Source organism: Aythya ferina (genome assembly GCF_964211825.1).
Source record: "Aythya ferina genome assembly, chromosome: 14".
Taxonomy (NCBI): domain Eukaryota; kingdom Metazoa; phylum Chordata; class Aves; order Anseriformes; family Anatidae; genus Aythya; species Aythya ferina.
In genome coordinates this window covers 4,772,485-4,791,144 of record NC_140312.1, presented here as the reverse complement: position 1 = coordinate 4,791,144, position 18,660 = coordinate 4,772,485, and the positions used below count along the sequence as shown (strand labels likewise).

The window sequence follows — 18,660 nt, the reverse complement described above, 5'->3', positions numbered from 1 at the left end:
TCCTGCGCTCAGCAGCAATTTCATGAGCAAAAAGTTGAGAAACTGCAGGGACCAAAACAGCCTGGCAGTGCCAGCAGTGTCACCGTGCCTGTGGGAGAAGTGCAGCAAAGGTAGAGGGTTTAAAATGAGAAAAAGCACTAAATAAACTTGACTTGGCTTGCCTTGATGAGAGCTTGATCTGCCCTTGGAGAAATGACACTCAGAGGGGGAAGGCTTTTACTGGGTTATTGACAGATAAGCTGCATCTGTGTTGCCTGCTTTTGTAATACAAGATGTTTTTGGGTTATTTGAAATATATCTGATCATGAATGATAAGCTTCGGCCTCAAGTCAGACGTAAGTGACTGTTAATTGAGGACTGGGAGGATTTAAATGGCCTTGAGCTTTACTGGGAGGTGGGGACGCTGATGGGCAGGTTGTGAGGGCAGCAGTGGTGGAAGCTTCAGTGTCTACTGACCAGGCTGGGGAAGTAAACTTAAAAAATCAGGTGGTGGTAAAGTACCACCATTATGTAGACATTAACTGTTAATGAGGTGTTTTCTGACTGCTGAAAAGCTGCCGAGGTTCAGTGACACCGGGCGCTTTCTTCTCCGCCCCGCACAAAGCTTTCTCTAGAGGAATTTCTGTCATTAAGAGCTGAGTTCAGGTGGAGTTGTTTTACTTGCCTGTAGTTCTCTGAACCTTTGTAAGTAGCTACTAGTGAATTAATTTACTTTTTGTCGTTGTTTTTTTCTCTTTGTTGAAGTTCTCCACTGCAGCAGCCTTCAGAGGCTTTTCTTGGTCTTGCTGGCCGCCGGCAGCCCTGTGCCTCTAGGTTTCTGCTTGCTTTTCTTCAGGCATTGGCGTGTTGGCATTGAAAGTGAGCAAACTTCTTGAAAAATGCTAAAAATCATGATTATCTACTATGGTGGTGAGGGGAAGAGATCAAAGACATGAGCATCTTCAGGCCCTTGCTATCATGCAAAGAACCGCTCCTCCCAGAAGGGTGGCCTGGGACTCATGTGGCCATTTGGGGAGCTCAGCTCCTAGATGGGAGCATCAGTGGTGTGAGCCTGGGCAGAGCGCCGAGCTCCCTGGGGTCTCACTTTCATTTTTGGTGGGGCTGCAGCTCAGTGAGTGCCTCTGAGCTGGGGACCACCAATTTGAGTTCACTTCCCAGTGCAACACAATTGGGAAGGGCTGGATTTGCCCACGGACACTCCGGGGGCAAGGGAACCAACTGGACCCACTGCGTTTTTCTATCTCCATAACTGCTTTGCTCTAGTCTGAGAAGAATCCCTGTCTTGGACTTCAGAAGCAACAAATTCACCACTAATAACCCAACCTTGCCTGTAGCCTGTGCTCAATACTCTACGAGGAGGCAGACTGTCCTCAGCACAGAAATTATGCGTGTAGTAGGGGTGGTTGTCATCATGCAGCAGTTGAAGGGCATGGATTTGTCTGGGTGTTTGAGTGGTGCAGGCAAAAGACAGCAAACAGTAAAAGTCAGCCAAGCCACGTGCCTGGGAAAGGTTTCCCTCGGCGTTATCAGCTCTGGATTTGTGAACTCTTCCTTGTTGTAATTGATTTTGGGATTAGCCCTTTCGGACAGAGTAAAAACACGAGGTCAGTTTGGGGAGGATTAGACAAGGTGAAGTCCCACAGAGTCGGAAGCAGAAGTGCCTCTTCTGGAGTCGACAGCATCAGGAGGCGACGTGCCTTGTTCCTGTCACTGCACAACCTGCTGCCAGCCCACGAGCTGGGCACGGCTGGGGTGACCCCCTGAGCTGGTCTTAAAAACTTGAATCACTAATGTGTTGCTGCAAAAAGGAGGAGAAAAAATTTGAACCTTAATGCTGGGAGTTGTTAGGAGGCCTTAAATAAAGGAAAAAGGCCGAAATCTCAAGCAGGTTGGAGCTTTGCTCTGGTTTTGCCTGTTGAACGTAACCTTTGGGCTTTCTGAGCAGCACAAACGGTTCTGTCCTGGCCGTGAGCTCCCTGCCGGTGATGGCAAACTGCTTTTCCTTCTCTTCAACTCAGATTCCCGTCTCTTCCTAAATCAGGATGAATTTGGAAGTTTGGGGGCATTTCCTGTTCTCTTATGAATTTGGGAATTAAAAGGCCAAATTGCCTTACAGTTCTGTGTAGCCTGCATAGCGATAATTTGTGCACGACTGCTCTGTGCAAAGGAAGCTCTTTATAGCCCTCGGTGGTGACTGTCCGTCTCCAGCTGGAGGTCGGTGCTTTCTGCTGTGTGTGAAGTCAGAAATTGTGGCTCCCGAAGGGACTCGTTAAGTTTAATCTCGTGGCCCAGGCCGTTTTGCTCCATTGTTCAGGGTCACCACTGGCTGCAGGGATGCACGGGGGGCATCCTGCCTTCGGTGCTGCTGCCATGCTGAGGAAATGCACTCTGCGTGCCCCTTCCCGAAGAGAAGGCTTAAAGGAAAAACAAAACAAAACAAAAAAAATCTAGGGCAGGGAAATGACAGAACAGGTAACCTGTTTGTAATGCCTCCTGTCCTCAGCACAGTTTAAGTGTGTTGTTAAAACGTGTCCCAGTTGCTCAGTGCCCCGTTGCATCCAAGTCCCATTTTTCCCAGCCTTGCCGTTCAGCCCTGGGGACAGCACCATTGCGAGGGGTGTGCACATGGGATGACTTCTGCCACGCTTTGTGCTTGTGGGGGGAAAAAGTAAAACACTGTATGATGTCTGCAGTAGTTAAAGAACCCCCTCTAGGGGCTGAGCTAGCCGGGATGCCTCGTGGCACCACCAATACCGGTGGTGATGGGGATGTGTTTGCTTTTCTTGACCATAGCGTGCCTGTGTCTTCCCCTGTCTGCAGGAGTCCTGCTCTGTAGAACTGATTTTAGGAGATTTGCATCTGCAGTTGTACGTGCTGGCTGAAACAGAAGGCGTTGGAGTGGTTCCCCAATGAACAAGGAAATGTGTGGCTGTCCCCAGCCTCTTTTTTGAAGGGCAGAGGGAGCAGCACAAGGCTGTGCACGGCACCGGGCCTTCATCAGGCCTTTTTCTTTGAGGACAGCGTGGTGCTCTCTCCTGAAGTGGAGCCGATTGCCAGTTGCAGCCGGTGGCTGACACTGCCCCCTGGGTTTTGTTTTCCCTTCATTTCTGCGCAAGAAGCAGCAGCCCAGGCTCAGAGACCCCCGGCGATGCTTCGCGGGGAGCCTGAGTGCACGCTGAGGCTTCTCGGAGCACGGCGAAGGAGCTGTGGCTTTGGGAATCTTATTTTATTTTTTCTCCCTCCTGCTGCTTTCTCAAGCCAGCTATCTCTGAAGTCAGGGCAGGAAATGAAGGGGCTGAGGGGTCAGGAGTGCCTGGGGAGCGCTAAGGACGAGCCTGCTGAAAGCGCCTGGTGGCTTCGGGCTCGTGCACAAAAACAGATTGCTTGCAAGTGCTTAGAAGGGTTTCTAGCTTGGTTTTGTTCCCAGCCAAGCCAAAACCAAACCTGCAGCCCTTCCAAAAGGGGAATGCAACTGCGTGCTGTGGGTTGGAGCGCGCTGTGTTGGGGTTGGAGTGCTGCGGATGCTGGGGGGAGTGAAATGCCTGGCTCGCGAGGAGCCGTGCAGGGATCACGGCTGTAGCTCTGCCCTTGCTGCCCTCCCGTTCGCCCATCAGCTGCCCAGGGCAGGACCTGGGCCTGTGGCTGGGAGCCGAAGGAGAGGAGCGGGGCTTTTGTAACTGTTTTTAATTTTTTGGGCTTCTGTAATTGTATTTTACTCCTTCATGAATAGTAGATTCGATATCTGCTGTGCAGGTCTCTCTCCTGGCTTGGTTTACTGACGTTGGTTGTGTGCTTTGCTCTTGAAACATCTCAGGTTCCCCCATTTGACAAGTAGCTCGTTCCTTTCTTGTTTTTCAGTTATGATTTTTGTCTCCTTTAAGAAATAGGCTGCATGTGCACTCTTCTTCTTTGGGCATTACTAATAAGCAAACATTTGTAAAACATTAGTTTAATAATTAATAATAGTTTTGGCCATTCTATCAAATTGGATTCCTTTACCTTAGAATAAGATTTTCCAAGGCACAGGGGGACCAACTCCAGTTGGCTTTTGGAAGAACGAGATGCATTTTTGCCCTATGTGGTACTCTTACTAGGCTGTGACTTCTTGACCTCCTAAATTTATGTAGATGCAGCTATAATTGTATGGGATTTTTATTATTGTGGAGTTCCAAAGGGGTGGTTAAAAATTCCTGATATCCTTCCAATATCCCTGAGGACAAATCGTTCTGCGGCCTTCAATGTTTATTACCACAGATCACACGGGTGAGCTTTCTGTGGCCTTAAAGAGCAGGAAAGGCACCCTGCCCTATCCGTACGGTGGTGTCCATAGCTCACCAAAACAGACCAGGTGGGTTGTTTGTGACAGCTTCATTTCTTATTCTCTGCTTTCAGTTCACTTCCCGGGATGGTCGCTCCCGCTGTGTGCCAGGAAGCTCTCCTTTTGGGGTGGGAGGAGGTGGAGGTGCTGTAGGTGCCCTGCTGGAAGCCCTCTGTCTCCTTGAGGTCCTTGCCCAGCCTTGGTTGGTTCCAGAGGCCTGATGTGAAACTTTTTCTCTGCTTCCACCATCCCGATACCCCTGTGCTGCTCGTGCAGCCCCTGGGCAGTGTCAGACCTCCCCCAGTCACCACCCAGAGCTGCGTTTGGGGACGAGCATGCGCCCTGTTCTCCTGCTGCCTGGGTCTGATGTTAGGGAGCTGCTTGCTTGGCCAGACTGGGCTACTTCCAGCTCTTCCTCCTTTACTTGCCAAAGTTGTGAACGTGCAGCCTGTTAGTGCTGACGCTGCTCTTTTTGTCCTGCAGGTCTCCTGATCCAGCCAGAACAGATTCACGCATTAGGTTGTAACTGATTGTCAACATTTGCAAAAGCTTATTTCTGTTTGTGTTTAGGAAGAAATATATGCTCGGTTTTCAGATGTAGGGTTGTAAAATCATCTCGCAGAGTAAACATGCGTTCCGCATTACCTCAGTTAGTGTTGCAACTTGGTAGAAAAATAAGTGATCTTCATCAAAAATTGCAGGGCTGGTGCCAGCTCTTCTGTTGCTCAATTCTTCCAACAAGCACCTTCATGCTGGGGAGGAGCTGCGTGTAGGCATCTGCAGCGCCATCTCGTCCTTCCCATCCTCGTTCCCACTCATAAATCTCTCCATGGCTATCAAGATGTGAAACAGGCTTTGGCTGCGGGGACGTTGGGAACGCTACTATGTAGATCGGGTTTTTTGTGGTCCTGTCTTGGTGTGGTTGAGCTGTTATCTTCCCAGCTGTAGGCTTCTGGGGCAAGAGATTGCCTTTGCACCACGTTTATGCAGTATTTGCTGCGGTTCTTATCCATGACCAGGGTGGTGTAACTGAAATGCCAAACAAAACAAGCAGAGCTAACAAGGGTGAAATTCGCTTGGCAGGGCTCTGAGCTGCTCGGTTTCCAAAAGGAGTTGACTGAATTTCCCTTATGGAGGGCGCCTGCGTGCTCGCTTCCCAAAGCAGTCAAATCGCTGTTCTCCAAAACCATTTTGCACTGGAAAATGCACTAAAGCAGGCTTGTCATCCCCTCCGTGCTGTTTACGTCGGGGTTTTGAAGGTGGGTGACAAGGAGCCAGGTGTCCTGCTGAAGAGCAAGCCGCCGGCACTATGCGAGGGCTGTGCCTGCCCGGGGTGCCAGGGCCGAGCTGTGAATTCCCCCGCTGCTGAAGCTGCTGTCCCCAGAGGCCACCCATAGCCGAGCAGTGAGTGATCCTTCCTGCGGGGCCGGGAAGGAAGCCGTGTGTCTTCTCGGAGCCCAGGGACACTTCCTTGTCACTGCCAGATCCCCCCGTGCCGAAGATCAGAAGGGCTGCTACAAGAAAGGAACAGGCGCTCGGGGCTGCTCTTTGCTTCAGAAGATATTTTAAGTGTTTGAAACCCAATCCGTGGTTCATGCTCTCAGTAGCAGCTTGCCAGATCAGCTAAAAGTCAATGGAGGGGTGAGTTACAGATGCACGGACAGGAGGAGATGGGAGAATAAAAAGAGAAATATTTCGAAGTTGCAATTAAAATAAGCAAAGTGCTTGTCACGGGCTCTGGGCTGGGTGTGATGGGCAGCGTGAGGCCTGCAGCTGTCATTCTCCAGCCTCTTGATATGACAGCTTCATAATCTCTAAATAAAAGTAGCAGATGAAAAACAGGAGGAATCCAAGCCCTGGGCTTGGTGCTCGCCCATTCTGTTACTCTTCAATCTTTGAGGTGTCCAAGGGGACTGCATGCTGCCAGCACTGCAGCTTCCCAACTCTGCCGCTTGCAGACAGAAATGCGACTTTTGGTGCTAACGATGCTAACTAAAAGGCTCCTGCTTTGATTTATGGCCTGATACGCACGGCACTGAAACGGGATCCCCAGCAGGAGCACGCTGCTATGAGCGCCATGCGAGAGGCGGCTGCCGGAGGGACAGGTGCTCACGTCGCTGGGGCTCCGCGTGCCGGTGCAGTGCGTGGGGTCGGTGAAACGCCACCCTCAGCTGTTGGCCGCCTTTGATGGCTCTGCTTGTTTGCACAGGAAAACTGTCTGGCACTGCAAGCTGCAAGGACGGGGTAATTCTGCTCCTGCAGCTGCACTGGCACGTTTCCTCTCCATAGTCCCAACAAATTTTATTTAGATGCAAGTTGCCACTGTGGCTATTTTTCCCCCATGCACAATGTGAAAGGACGGACGGTGCCTCTCTCCTAGTTACCCTCGTGCTTTCATGCAGTCCCTTTTCTAACAAGGGTTAATGAATCTTGTTACCAGCAGAAGTCTCAGTTGACCAGCGCCAGCAGCCACCAAAACATTTCTCTTCTGCAGCAAACTTCAAAGAGGGAGAGGCAGAAGAACGAGGCTTGAAAGAAGAAGATAAAAACAAACACGCTGCCTATCCAGGATGCTGTAAAGCCTTTATTGCTTTTGCTTGGGAAGACCTTCATAATTCTACCAGACCTGAACTCGAGGCAATAAAATCTTTAAAGGAATCTGTACCGTCATATGTTCTCTCTATACTTGAATTTCATAAGCAGTGTAAACATGGAATTTTACCAGGCTCTGGTCCCAGAGGGAGGCTCTTACATACACAAATAAGAACGAGGACGTTATTAGTGCTTTTCCCAATCTCTTCCTCTTGTGCTTTGTTTACCACTTGGATTTCATGGACTCGTATATTTTCCTGATTATTATCCAAAGGGAAATCACAGTAATTAGTGAGGTTTTGGTATATACTAACATCCTAGTGTGCCTCCATAAAAGAGAAAATGATATGGCTTGGGTGTTTGGGGGCCAAATGGTGCTGCAAGCCCTGCCTGGTGGTCACCCCCTTGAAGCTGTTCTTCGTGGCAGGCTGGGCAGAGAAGCTCAGATTTTGTCTCTGTAAGGAATGTTGCTGGGACTGATAGGTAGCTGATGGCTGGGCACTCTATGGAATTTCTTTTTTGGAAAGGAAAAAGTAGAAACCTGTGTGTATTTTTTAGGACTCTTTCCAGCTGAGAACATGATTCAGCTATATGGCATGGTCTTTTTGCAAGTGTTCAGGTGTTAGTGTTTGTAACAGGAATGTCTGTATTGATCTGAGGTGCACTTGCTTGTCTACGGTGAGATGTGAGGATTCACACACAGCACATTTCTTTTGTTTTTATGGTAAAATGCGAAAAGAGAAGGTTCCAGTACAGTGTTTGGCATAAGCCTCTATAATACGGTGGTGTAAAGTGGAGAAATTCTGTGGTGCGGATGAAAGATGAGTGGCGTTTCTTGGAAAGGGGAAAAATATCAGATTTAGGACTGTGTTGGTCAGGTGTAAGCCAGTTGTAGACTTCTAAGAAAGTCACATGTAAGAACTTGGTTTATCATGATGTAAAATCACTAATCATTAAATTGTTTTCTTAGGGTTTTCCTTAGTTTCTGATGTATATAAATGGACTTCCGATGGATGCAGAAGTGATCTGGCCAAAATCAGATAAGAATTATGTTTATGCACCCAGAAGGTAGAACTTCTAACAGCGCTCCCAGGTGAAAATCTCTTATTTGTATGGCTCCAGAAGTATCTTTCTGAAACGCGTGGTTCAGACCCATCTTTCTCTCCTAACCACCCTCTCCAGCTTCCTAGGCTGTGGCTGTTGCTGGAGCCACAAGGTGCGGTGGGTGTTTGCCCAGGTGGTTCCCATACCAGCAGGACCAAGCCTGGGGGATGCAGCTGTTCGGGAGCTCTCCGGGGAGAGTGCCTCGAGGTCAAAGCCGAACATGTGTTGTGAGGAACTCGGGTGTGGTTGGGCTGGGGTTTGGGAGGTTGTTTTCTAATGACAAGATACATGTGTGTGTGTCTGCTGTAATTGCCCAGCAGCTGTTTGATCAGGCAATAAAATGACAAAATGCGGCGCAGATAAATAGGCGTGCATGTGGGAGAGGAGTGAGTAATCATTGGGAAAGATGACAGAAATTGAGGCTTCACCTACATCTTGAAACCTGCCCCTCAGAAAGGAGACAGAAGGCCTCCAGCCTCATAAAGAAGATAATGCAAGACGTGGGGCAGCCTGTGCACGAGGAGCAGGGAAATCACTGGGACAGACTGCTCTAAGGCAGCATGGAAGGAGAAGTGTAGGAGCCTGAGAAACCAGGAACGGCACGAAGGTGGGGTTGGGAAGATTGATTACTGCCAAAGCAAAGGCAAGAGAGCATCAAATGAGCTCGGCTGCGGGTAGCCCCACAGCAAGCAGGAGGTGCTCTGGGGTTGTGCTGTCACAGCTGAGCTGCGGAAACATTGCTGTAGGCTTCTAAATGCTGAAGTGACAAATGCCTGAGTAGATTCACAGGAAAAGAGCACCCAAGACCTTAATGCAGTGACACAGCAGCTGGCGGAGGTGTTGCTGGAGGATGGGGAAGCTGCTGGGGAAGCCCAGCAATGTGCTTCTCTCGCTCCTCCCCAGGCACCAGCTGTAGGCATGGCTTGGGAGGAGCCCAAATCCCCATCGTTTGCAACCAGTGATGTGTGGCCGTGATGACCGATATGTTTTCCTCGAGATCCTGCAGATCCTGCCATCTGCAGTTTGACTAGGTGTTGGTCAACAAGAAGATGCTTTCAGTCCTTTCATGTGCTACCTGAGATTTGCTGGTTAATGCTCTCCAGTTAAACAGGCCAGGCATGGGCAGATGCTAAAGTGAATTAATCTGCTGAGCTGTGCGTGCCGTTGATGGAGAAGCGCCCCAGTGCCTGCGCTGGGCCCACCAGGTCGCCCTGGTTAAGTCCATGTGAGAAGGGGCTCTCCTGGGGACAACCAGCAGTGAGGAGAGGCAGGTTGTGACCGTAGCAGGGTCTGGATGACCAGCTCCGAAGGCAACATTTACCTCGTAGGCAAGGCAGGTGAGAGAAATCCTACTCTCAAGTCCTTATCAAACATGCTGGAGTAATTTTGCTCTGGTTCAAGGCTCTCTCCCAACGCGGTGCCAAGAATAGTGAGCGATCTTCAATTTACTCAAGAATTTAGTTATTGTAGCTTCTCTCAGATAGAAACATGTGAACACGTTTCATGATTTCCTTTACAATTGTGTGCATCCATCTATGCAAATATACAGGCTGCTTGAATTATTTAATGTTGGAGTGCTTTGAAAATGTAATGTGCTGTGTAAATGCAGAGTATCAACGATAGTCCCATGATTAATAAGGCCTTTTATTAAATAAATGCTGGTCCTGGCCAAAATTCCAGAGAGACTTGTGGTGGAGCATGTGTACTTAACAGGTCAGAATGTGAAAGTAATAACACACATTCTCAAATAAAAAACACATGTATTTGTTTTTAAACTTGGATATATTATTTTAAATTCTTAATACCCTCACCCTTCTTTGATTAAAGGGCCATAGACTAAGTGGGGTTTTGTAAGAGATTTTCTAACAGATGTTCACCGCTGAGAACACTTCAAACTGAAGACAGAACAGATGAAAAACCGTAGAGGAAAATATAATATTGATCTTGGGGCTTGGAAGACTCTGGGAAATAATGAGCGGAGCTTTCCTCCTGCACTTTGTGCCTCGTACCGAGGGTGCAGAGCGTTACGTGCAGCAGTAGCGAGGCGAGAAATGAACCTGTAAAAAGGGGAAAACTGGTTTCAGTCTGATTTAATATTCTGATCATGGAGACATCGGGCTGGTTCTGCTTATCCCAGTGAACGCTGCTGAAGTGAGCAAGCATGGGAAGCTGTACGGAGGCTCGGGTCTCACGCCTGCGTCAGCTGCAGCGTGATGTGGAAGTGCTCAGATTGAGGGAGGTCTTGTTGTCGTGCCTGATGCTAATATTAGGTCCAGTTCTTGTTTATGTTCAACTTATTGATTCTTACTTTGAATAAATGAGGAGCAATAAAGTTTTATTAGAGGAAAAACTGGGCTGAAAGCCTGAAGGTTTGGTCACAAATAATTTTTTTTACAGGGACCACTGGAATGACCAAATCATTGAAGCTGCACCAATGCTGGAAAGCTCGGGGCTCTGAGAAGGGATTCTTTGCTAGCCAACAGCATGTGCTGAAGTGAATTAGTTGGTGGTAGTTGTGGGGTAGGAACATGGGGGGCTTCAGTGTGCTGAGATCCTTGTGTTAAGCTTTAAAGCGTGGCGTGGAGGTGCCGAGCAGGCTCCCTGGCCGCTCGTGTCAAAGTGGTGCTGGGATGGCTGCAGAGGAAACTCAGATCAGAACCTGTTGTAGCGCAGCTCTCAGTAACATCCATAAACAAAGAGAATATCTACATTAAAAAAAATGAAATTAAATTAAAACCACATGAGCAGCACTGCTCTCTTCTGCAGAAACCTCTCAGGTGGCCTGCGTATTTCACTGTTTTGGCACTGTGGGATCCCAGCTTCAGCCTCTTATCAGTGAGGCATGTATCCAGTATCCAGATGGGGCTGGTCCCTGCGTACCCAGCTGCGGGCTCCCAGAGGGTGACTGCTGTGAGGAGCAGGGCTGCTGAACTGTAGGCTGGAGATAACTGCTTGGGGGCAAATGGGCAGCACTTTGGCAAGTCCTGTCAGTTTGGATAGGTTTGGATAGATGAGGGATAATCCGTTTTCCCCTTCTTCTTGTCCTGTGTCGCTGTGTGTGGAGCAGCTGGCAGCATGCATCGATTTTTCCCTGTGGTAGGGCACGAGGGCATCGATCTTGATTGGTGGCAGCTTCTCCCAAACCGTGCTACATGGGTTAATTTCTCACATTAAGCTGCTGAGGACTTGCTAAAAGTGGCTAGCACAGAGCATTGCCATCCTTACTGTCATGTGCATCTGTTAGTAGTAGCTTGTGCCCGTGTTTGAGCTGCCCTTATTCCTCCTGTTGTTTATCTGCAGATTTAAACTGTGACCCAAGCAGGTTAGAGCACTTCGATCCCATTTCTTTTGTCCACCTCTTATAGCTTGCCGGTTATCTTTAGAATTAGATTTGCAATATGCTATAAAATAAGATTTAAAATGGGTTTCTGATTCTGGAGGAGTTTGGCATATCTTCTAAAAACCTTTTTTTGCTCTGCTTATTATCTCGAAGCTGTGATGTGGCTCTATCTAATATCTCTTGTTTCTGTTTTTCCTATTTTTAAATATTAATAGTCAATATGTTTGGAGAAAGCTTCGCTGCTCTTCTGTGCTGCATTTAATTTCACGTTGGTAATTTTGGAGCTCTCTGAGCACGTCAGGGACCAGCGCGTGTACCCGTGTTGGGGTGGGGAGTGTCTGGTTTTTGTGTTTGTGTGACTTCGTTCATGGCAAGAGGACCGTCTTTCACCTCATTTACTAAAGGAATGTCTTTCTCTGGAAATAGGAGAAGGTAGGCTGGGGAGAGAAACTGTCAGGGCTGGGATAGCGAAGGCTTTCTGCCTGGGAGGCAACAGCCCCGCTGCTGAAGGCCGGTGCCATCCATCAATCCATCAAAGGCCGGGCAGGAAGGTAAACAGCGGCTGTAAACAGGGACATCTGGCTCCCATCAATTAATTGGCCATTTACACACTGAGGGCTGTTTGCATGTAAAAGAAGACTTTCCCGCTGACGCTGTCATACGATTTTGATTCTCCTGGTTCATCTGTGAATTAGGTTGGCTTATTTTAGTCAGCTGGACTTAATTTATTTTACTTTGTCACTCTTGAAATGAAGAGGAACTGGGCGGTCATGAATCATCTGACACCGACATTTTGTCTTTTGATCCTCTGGGGTCTTGCTTATATTTTCTCTTATAATAAGAAACCCAAGAAAAGGGGATGATGAGCCTGTCTGCACGAATGTGAGTTCAGACTCCTTCCCCTGAGAAATCTCTTCCCCCGCTGCCACCAGTGCTGCTGAGTATAACCAATAGTGCCATGGGCTAAAGAGGTTTCCTTTTGGCTTAAAAACCCTCTGAAAAGTCCCTAAACAGGCGAGCAGTCTGGGTTCCCTGACCTGATGGCAGCAATGCCTCAGGAGTTCCCAGCCAGCCGTGATGAGCTCCGAGGCCGGAGCCTTTCCCCGATGCCGCGCGGACGGCCGAACCCCGAGGGCACAGCGATGCTGCCGGGATGGACGCGGCTTTGGCCGGGCTCCAATGGAAAGACTAAAGCAAACTCAATCCAGGGTAAGGGATGGATTTATGTTCCTGGGCCCAAGGCCAGGACATGCTGAACGCATCCCAGCGGCGTTGTACTGCTTAGCTCGCATGCCTTCTGCAGGGTTAGGGGGAGTTTGCCCTTCAGGGTCGCTCTCCTTGGTTCATCCATGCAGTAGTGGTGTGGGCTGGGGGGTGCTGCTAACACCTGGTGCCAGCTGGGGCCAAGTAACCCTGCTGCTGTCTGGCACTGAGGACTGGCATCCACCTTTTAGCCTTAAATAGAGTAAATAGAGACTTCTCTGCTTCACCCCGAGGAGAACAAGGCATGGCCTCACTTTTCCAGGAGCATGGCTGAGCTGGGTCTGCTTTTCTACCAGCCCTTCCAGCAGTGCTGGGGGGCTCAGCCCGTGCCCACGATGCTCCTTTGCCTCCCCAGTGTGCCCAGTCCTGAGCTGGGGAGCACTTTCACATACTCTTCTGAAACCCATGGAAGCTGCCCAAACATCTTCCCAGTGCCAGCGCTTGGTGCCGATAATCCTGGTGGTCTCTGCTCAGCAGTTTTCGGGGTTATGTTGGGTTATCTCATCTCGCTGGCAGCGAATCGAGCACAAATGCTGTTAATTTGATGGATAAACTGATGGCGGCTTTGTGAACGGTACCAAAAATATTTCTGAAGCTCTGGAGGAGACGTTGATGGGGTTTGATTTGTTACTGATCTGATCCTTCTGGGCGTAATTGCCAGGAAGTGTCATGTTGGGGGAAAAGAAACGAAAAAGGTATTTTAAGGGAGAGGAGAGGGAAAATAGAACATGTAAGCGTGAAAATCAATGAGCAGCTTTACCTTCCTGTCTGTGTTTTCCTGGTCCTCATCCTTGGCTCCCGGCAGCGACCCCTTGCCCACGGGGACCTGGGCCTGGCCTGCGAGGGGCAGCGCCGGGAGGGCCCCAGGAATTTCTCCCGTCCCTGGCATTAGCTCATTAAGGCTTTGCAGGCTAAAATGCTGCCCCTGTAAGCCAGGTGCCTCTGTCAACAATTCGGCTTGAGTTGTTCCTTTAATTTCTCTGCCCAGCAGATGAGTTTGAGGGGGCAAGAAAGCAGCAGCCCTGCTGTGCGAAGGCAATATCGAAATACACGCTGGAGGGGAAGAAGTGCCGCTGGCATAGCTGAGACAGAATGCTGACCCTCGAGCCAACGGATTAGAGAACATGTGTTTTTCTGCAATTTTTTTAAAATTTGAGACTCTGCAAAGATTTCTCCCCCTCATTTGGCAGTCTCTGCCACGAGGTGTCGGGATTTTTCTTTGCCAAGCGTCTCCTCAACTGCGTCCAGGCTTGGCCGGGCGAGCGGACCCTCCACGAACCCCCGAGCCTGCCTGGTGGATGTGGGCTTCAGCATCGGGCCCAGCTGGAGAGCAATGAAAAGAAACTTGCCATTGCATCCAGCCGGGGGATCCAGCTTGTCTGGAGAAGGCACTGTGGGATGATTATTTTTTTGAGCCAGTCTGCGAGCCACTTGAGAGAAGACTGAGTAAATATGTACAGTTGGATCAGGCGGGCTTTGTAGTAAAGAGGGGATTTATTAGAAAGTATTCGGAGAATAATAAACATCACCGAATTCCTGGATTCCTGCCTGCAGATTTATGAGTTCATGCTTTCTCTGGATGAATCTCTGCCTTAGTTTCCCCCAGAGGACGGGGTGTCATCCCCAGCCCTCTCTCCCCGTTGTTACCTTGACATCGGAAGATGCTGTAACCAAAAGGAGATGTTAATCACTCCCGTAAGCCTTCCATCACAGGGGCTCGTCTGACTCGTGCTGAAAGTTGTGCTGATTGCTAAATGGCTGTTCCTGTCAGGGGGAGATTTAGGGAGATCCCCGTCGGGCCCGGGGTCTCGGGGAGGAGCTCCCCCGTGGTGATTTCTGCCTTCTGCCGGGCGCCTTTCCCCCAGCCCTGAGTCCCCGTGCCCCCCCCCTCCTAGCATAGAGGCGTTTTTCCAACATGAGCGCATAAAAATGAATGAGTCTGAAAGCAAATACACGATTTCATTGTCATCAAAGAGGTTATAGCCTGTTCTACGGCTCTGAGTTATCATTTTCTGGGCTGGTGCTGGCACTTTCAGGGCAGAACCACTGATTTTTGCTGGGAAGGAGGGCTGCCCCAGGGAGGGGAGGCGTAGCACTGCCCCAGCTCCTGCCAGGAGCATCCCGTCTGCTCCGAGGTGCCCTGGGGGCTGGAGAACCACCAGTGCTGCTGTAGGAAACACAAGCGCTTTGGGGAGAAGTTCTCCAACAAATATTCTTGCTTCCTGCTGCCCAAAGTGAGACCAAGCGTAGCTGAGGAGGACGTGGCTCATAGCGTCCTGCGCAGGGACTTGGAGCTTTGGGGACCTGATAACCCCGGGGACAAACAGGAGCTGCCTCAGAGCATCTTATGAGGTGAGACGTGCTAGGAGAGAACATTCCTGGTGGGAGCACTGCTTGTTTTAAGGGAAGGAAAAGCTCAAATGGAGACAAACTTCTGTCCCCACTTCCCTGCTGGGCAGAGTTCAGCGGTACCTATTGCCAGGCTTTGTGCTGCGGTGGCTCTGGAAGAGGGAGAGAAATGATCCGAGGTGATGGGGAGCCCTGTGCTGCCTTCACTCACTTCGGGGGAAGCTCTCCACAGCACCATGTCCCTGGGGGCTGACCAAGAAGCAGGCGGTGGGGCCCTGGGCACCTTCCAGCGGGGTCCCTGCCCCAGGGAGGCAGCGCTTGGAAAAAGTGCCGAGTTTCCGAGCTGCCTGTTTTGCCGAGACCTCTTGTTGTCGGGCCCCCGAGATGGTAAATAGAGCAGCGTGTGACTTGGCGTGGCGTTGAAAGAAGCCTTCCTCTTGCCTCCTCCTGCCCGCTCTGCTGACTGGTGCGTTTCCATTTTCTCAAGGCAGACCACGTCGACCGCTCTTATCTCCTTTCCGCTGGATTATGGGGAAATTGTTTGCGTGCACCCAAGCCACGTCTCTTGGGCTTCATCTGCTTTCCTTAAAACGAAGCAGGCTTTCAGAAGCTGCAAGGCATCGATGGCAAAACGTGAGAACTGTATTTGGGTTTTGATGGTAAAGATACAAGCAGCTGGTTTTGGGGTTTGGGTTACTTCTGAAGCTCAGAGCAGGTAGGAGTCCGCGTTTGTGCTTCCAAAAGTTACTCCAGAAGGAACAATGCAGGTCTGTGTTGCTTCTCATGCTTCGTCAGTAACAAAAACATTCTAATAAATGTTTCTCTAGTGGTGTTCAATAATGCGTCCTTATGAACAAGCTGAAATAGATCCATAAACTTCAAGCAGACTTTGTTCGTCAGGGTTGGCTTCATTATCTGCATCTCTGTCCAGTGCTGTAAAATGTAACAAGCTTTTTGGATATATCGTCTTGGACTTCTGCTACTTGGTTATGGATGTCTTTTCTAGTACCCTAATTTAAATAATCAAATTGATACTGCTTGCTTTTCCAAGCAGAGAAATGGTTTCTGAGGACGACGTGCTTTGAGAGGAAGAGATTAAAGTAGCGACTGCTTGCTTTAATGATGTACTGAGATACAGCTTGCAGATACTCCTTTTAATTCAGGCTTTGATAAAAGTCTTCCTAGGTTTATAGCACATTCTTTGAGTCTCGTTTCCCATTATCTTGCTGTGGCACAGAGGCTGCAGCTTATTAAATGAGGAGCTGGGGTTTAGTTTATTAGGGGTAACTCTCTTAAAACCTACTTTCCTGTACAGATGGGCTCTACCACTTTTAAGTGACTGACGGACAGAATGAGCTATTTATTTTTGTTCCTGCTTGATAGAGAAGACTTTCCCCAGGGATGCAGCGCCGCACAACTGACCCATTGCATTAAATAAATTCTCTGCTTTCCTTTGGGGCGAGCGAGCCAGCCTATTCCCAGAGCAATTACGGATGTGTGCCCCTTCCCCCTGCTGATTCATACCACATTGGTACGCAGGCTGTAAATAAACAGAGCTGAATCTTTACCTCACTGTTTTGCATGGGAACGATGTGCGTGGGGCTGGCTGAGGGTGGTGTGCTCCGTTTGAACTCTGCAAACTGCTCCCACTGCTGGCAGTCACCACGAGGCCTCCGTCTCCTGGACCGAGGCATCCTTCTCCTGGAGAAGGCTTGGAGGTGGGTGCTGCAGGCGCTGGGGTTATAAAGGGATAAAGCAGCAACTGTGGCGTGATGGCCAAGCATGGTGCAGCTCCCAGGAGTCTGGATCTGCCCTCAGCAGGCACCTCGGGATGAACGAGGCCCCTTTTGGTGTCCCAGAGCCTGGCACTGTGCAGCCCACGGTACCCGGCAGGGCAGCGCTCGCTCCGCAACGGAGATGATTAAAGCAGCTCTAAGGCTAATTCTCAGCCCTGCTGCAGATTGCCTCTCTACATCCTACAGACTGCCATTTGCAGGAGAGCCCGGTTTATCTCGCTATCATCTGAGAGCTTGACATGAGCGCAGATGTTGTGGACAGAAACTCCCAAGGAATTGGCAGCCACTCTGCTGCTGTGCCTCGTTTCCTCCATGCCTATTCCCCCAAGGAGCAGGGGCTGAGCGCGGTGGGCTCTCCTTCTTGCCTTAGCATACCTGACACAGCTGCTGCCTCCTTTCTTCACGCAGAGTTTTCCCCAAAGACGATTTTGTTCTCATCGCTACGGTTTTACTTTGCTTTAATTCCCTTTGACTTCCCACCTTCTGATAAGCATTTAAAGCGAGGAATTACGCAACAGGGAAAGGAACAACCTAAGCCCTGTTCCCAACATGTTTAATGAACAACAGAAAATGAGAAGGAAGTAACGCTACTGCCAAGCCCTAATGTATGACATAAGTTCCAGCAAACATCACAAACCCATACACGCAGTCCGAGTCCTAGCACTCGGCTTAGGGTTTTATGGGAAATTCTATCTCTGCAACAGCTTTCTTAAACAATGATATCAAGTGGTGGTCTAAAAGGGTCAAGAAATTGTCCTTGTCTTGCTTCAGCTGTTCACAAATTTGCACGTAGTGTTGAAGTTTGATCTAAGGCCTGATACAGCTCCCGGTGATGTGCACGTTCAGCCTCTGAAGCCTTGCCTCTGGGGAGGGAACTCTACAGGAAGAGCTCTGGAAATCAATTTCTGTGTTCCTTGGCTTTGGTCACAAGTAAAAAAGGTGTTTTGTCTTGCAGCTTCACGTCTTGCTTCTGCTGCACGGTAGTTGTACTTCTTAACTTCCAAATACAACAACTTCAAAACGTACTGGGGTGATGTGGCACGAGCACTTTGCTTAGAGGAGGAAAACTTCTGCCTGTAAGCGCTGCTGCTCCCAGGGCGCGGGCTGTCAGCCGTTCCCAGGCATACGATGATTTCTGTCACTCGGTTATAAACTTGCACGCAGAAGGCAAACCTCTAGCAGTCCTGAAACCTTCTCTACCAGTCCTGCATCTGCTCTGTGAAACGTGCTGCTCCTCACTACTAAAGACGTCCTCTGACAAAGTTTTGCACAGGGAGGTGTCGGTGCCTTCTGAAAGCGTCAGGGCGACCTTCCACAAAGGGCCAGGCTATGGAGCTCAAGATTACCCCAGAAAACAAAGCAGCATTGCTTTTTATTTGGTGTTTTCTCCCTGTAGATAAGTATAAAGCCTGAAGTGCGATGTGATGCACTCCCCCACCAGCCCTATAATTTTGGGATGTTTTATTAGCTGCTCCTATTGTGTTGGGTTTTCTTGTCTGGTTCATTGATGATGTTGATTTTAATTGTTGAAAAGCCGGTTCTGAAGTGGGCACCGTGCTATCCTGTCCCACGTTGTCTGGTAAAATCCCATCAGGCTCACCCCAAGCTGCACGTAGGGCTGCTCGGCTTCCCCAGACCCTAGCCCAGCTGTGGCATCTGGCTTCATGGGTAGGAACCCAAAACATCGAGTGGGCTTTGAATGGTTAAGAGCTGTCAGTCCAGGCTGTGTGGCCTGACTTTCTTCATCTATTTTCTGTGTCAGAAGCTGGTATGGTGATCAAACCTTCAGTTTTCTTTCTGTGAGAACACGATCTGCTTTGTTGGACTATTAGAAGGACACTGAGTCATTTGTTGTGATTATTTTCAAAAGGAGTTCAGTGTGTGTTGTAGTAAAACAT

General features: G+C 49.4%; 1 protein-coding gene and 1 long non-coding RNA gene across 2 annotated transcripts in view; both read left to right on the top strand.

The window, feature by feature from the left end:
- Positions 1 to 14,158, top strand: part of LOC311444250 — a 43,301-nt gene extending 29,143 nt beyond the window's left edge. The window contains exon 2 of the long non-coding RNA XR_014697778.1: positions 13,609 to 14,158. This is a non-coding gene — a long non-coding RNA (uncharacterized lncRNA). The remainder of the gene's footprint in view (positions 1 to 13,608) is intronic.
- Positions 1 to 18,660, top strand: part of COL23A1 (collagen type XXIII alpha 1 chain) — a 161,421-nt gene that overhangs the window by 46,400 nt on the left and 96,361 nt on the right. The window lies entirely within an intron of this gene.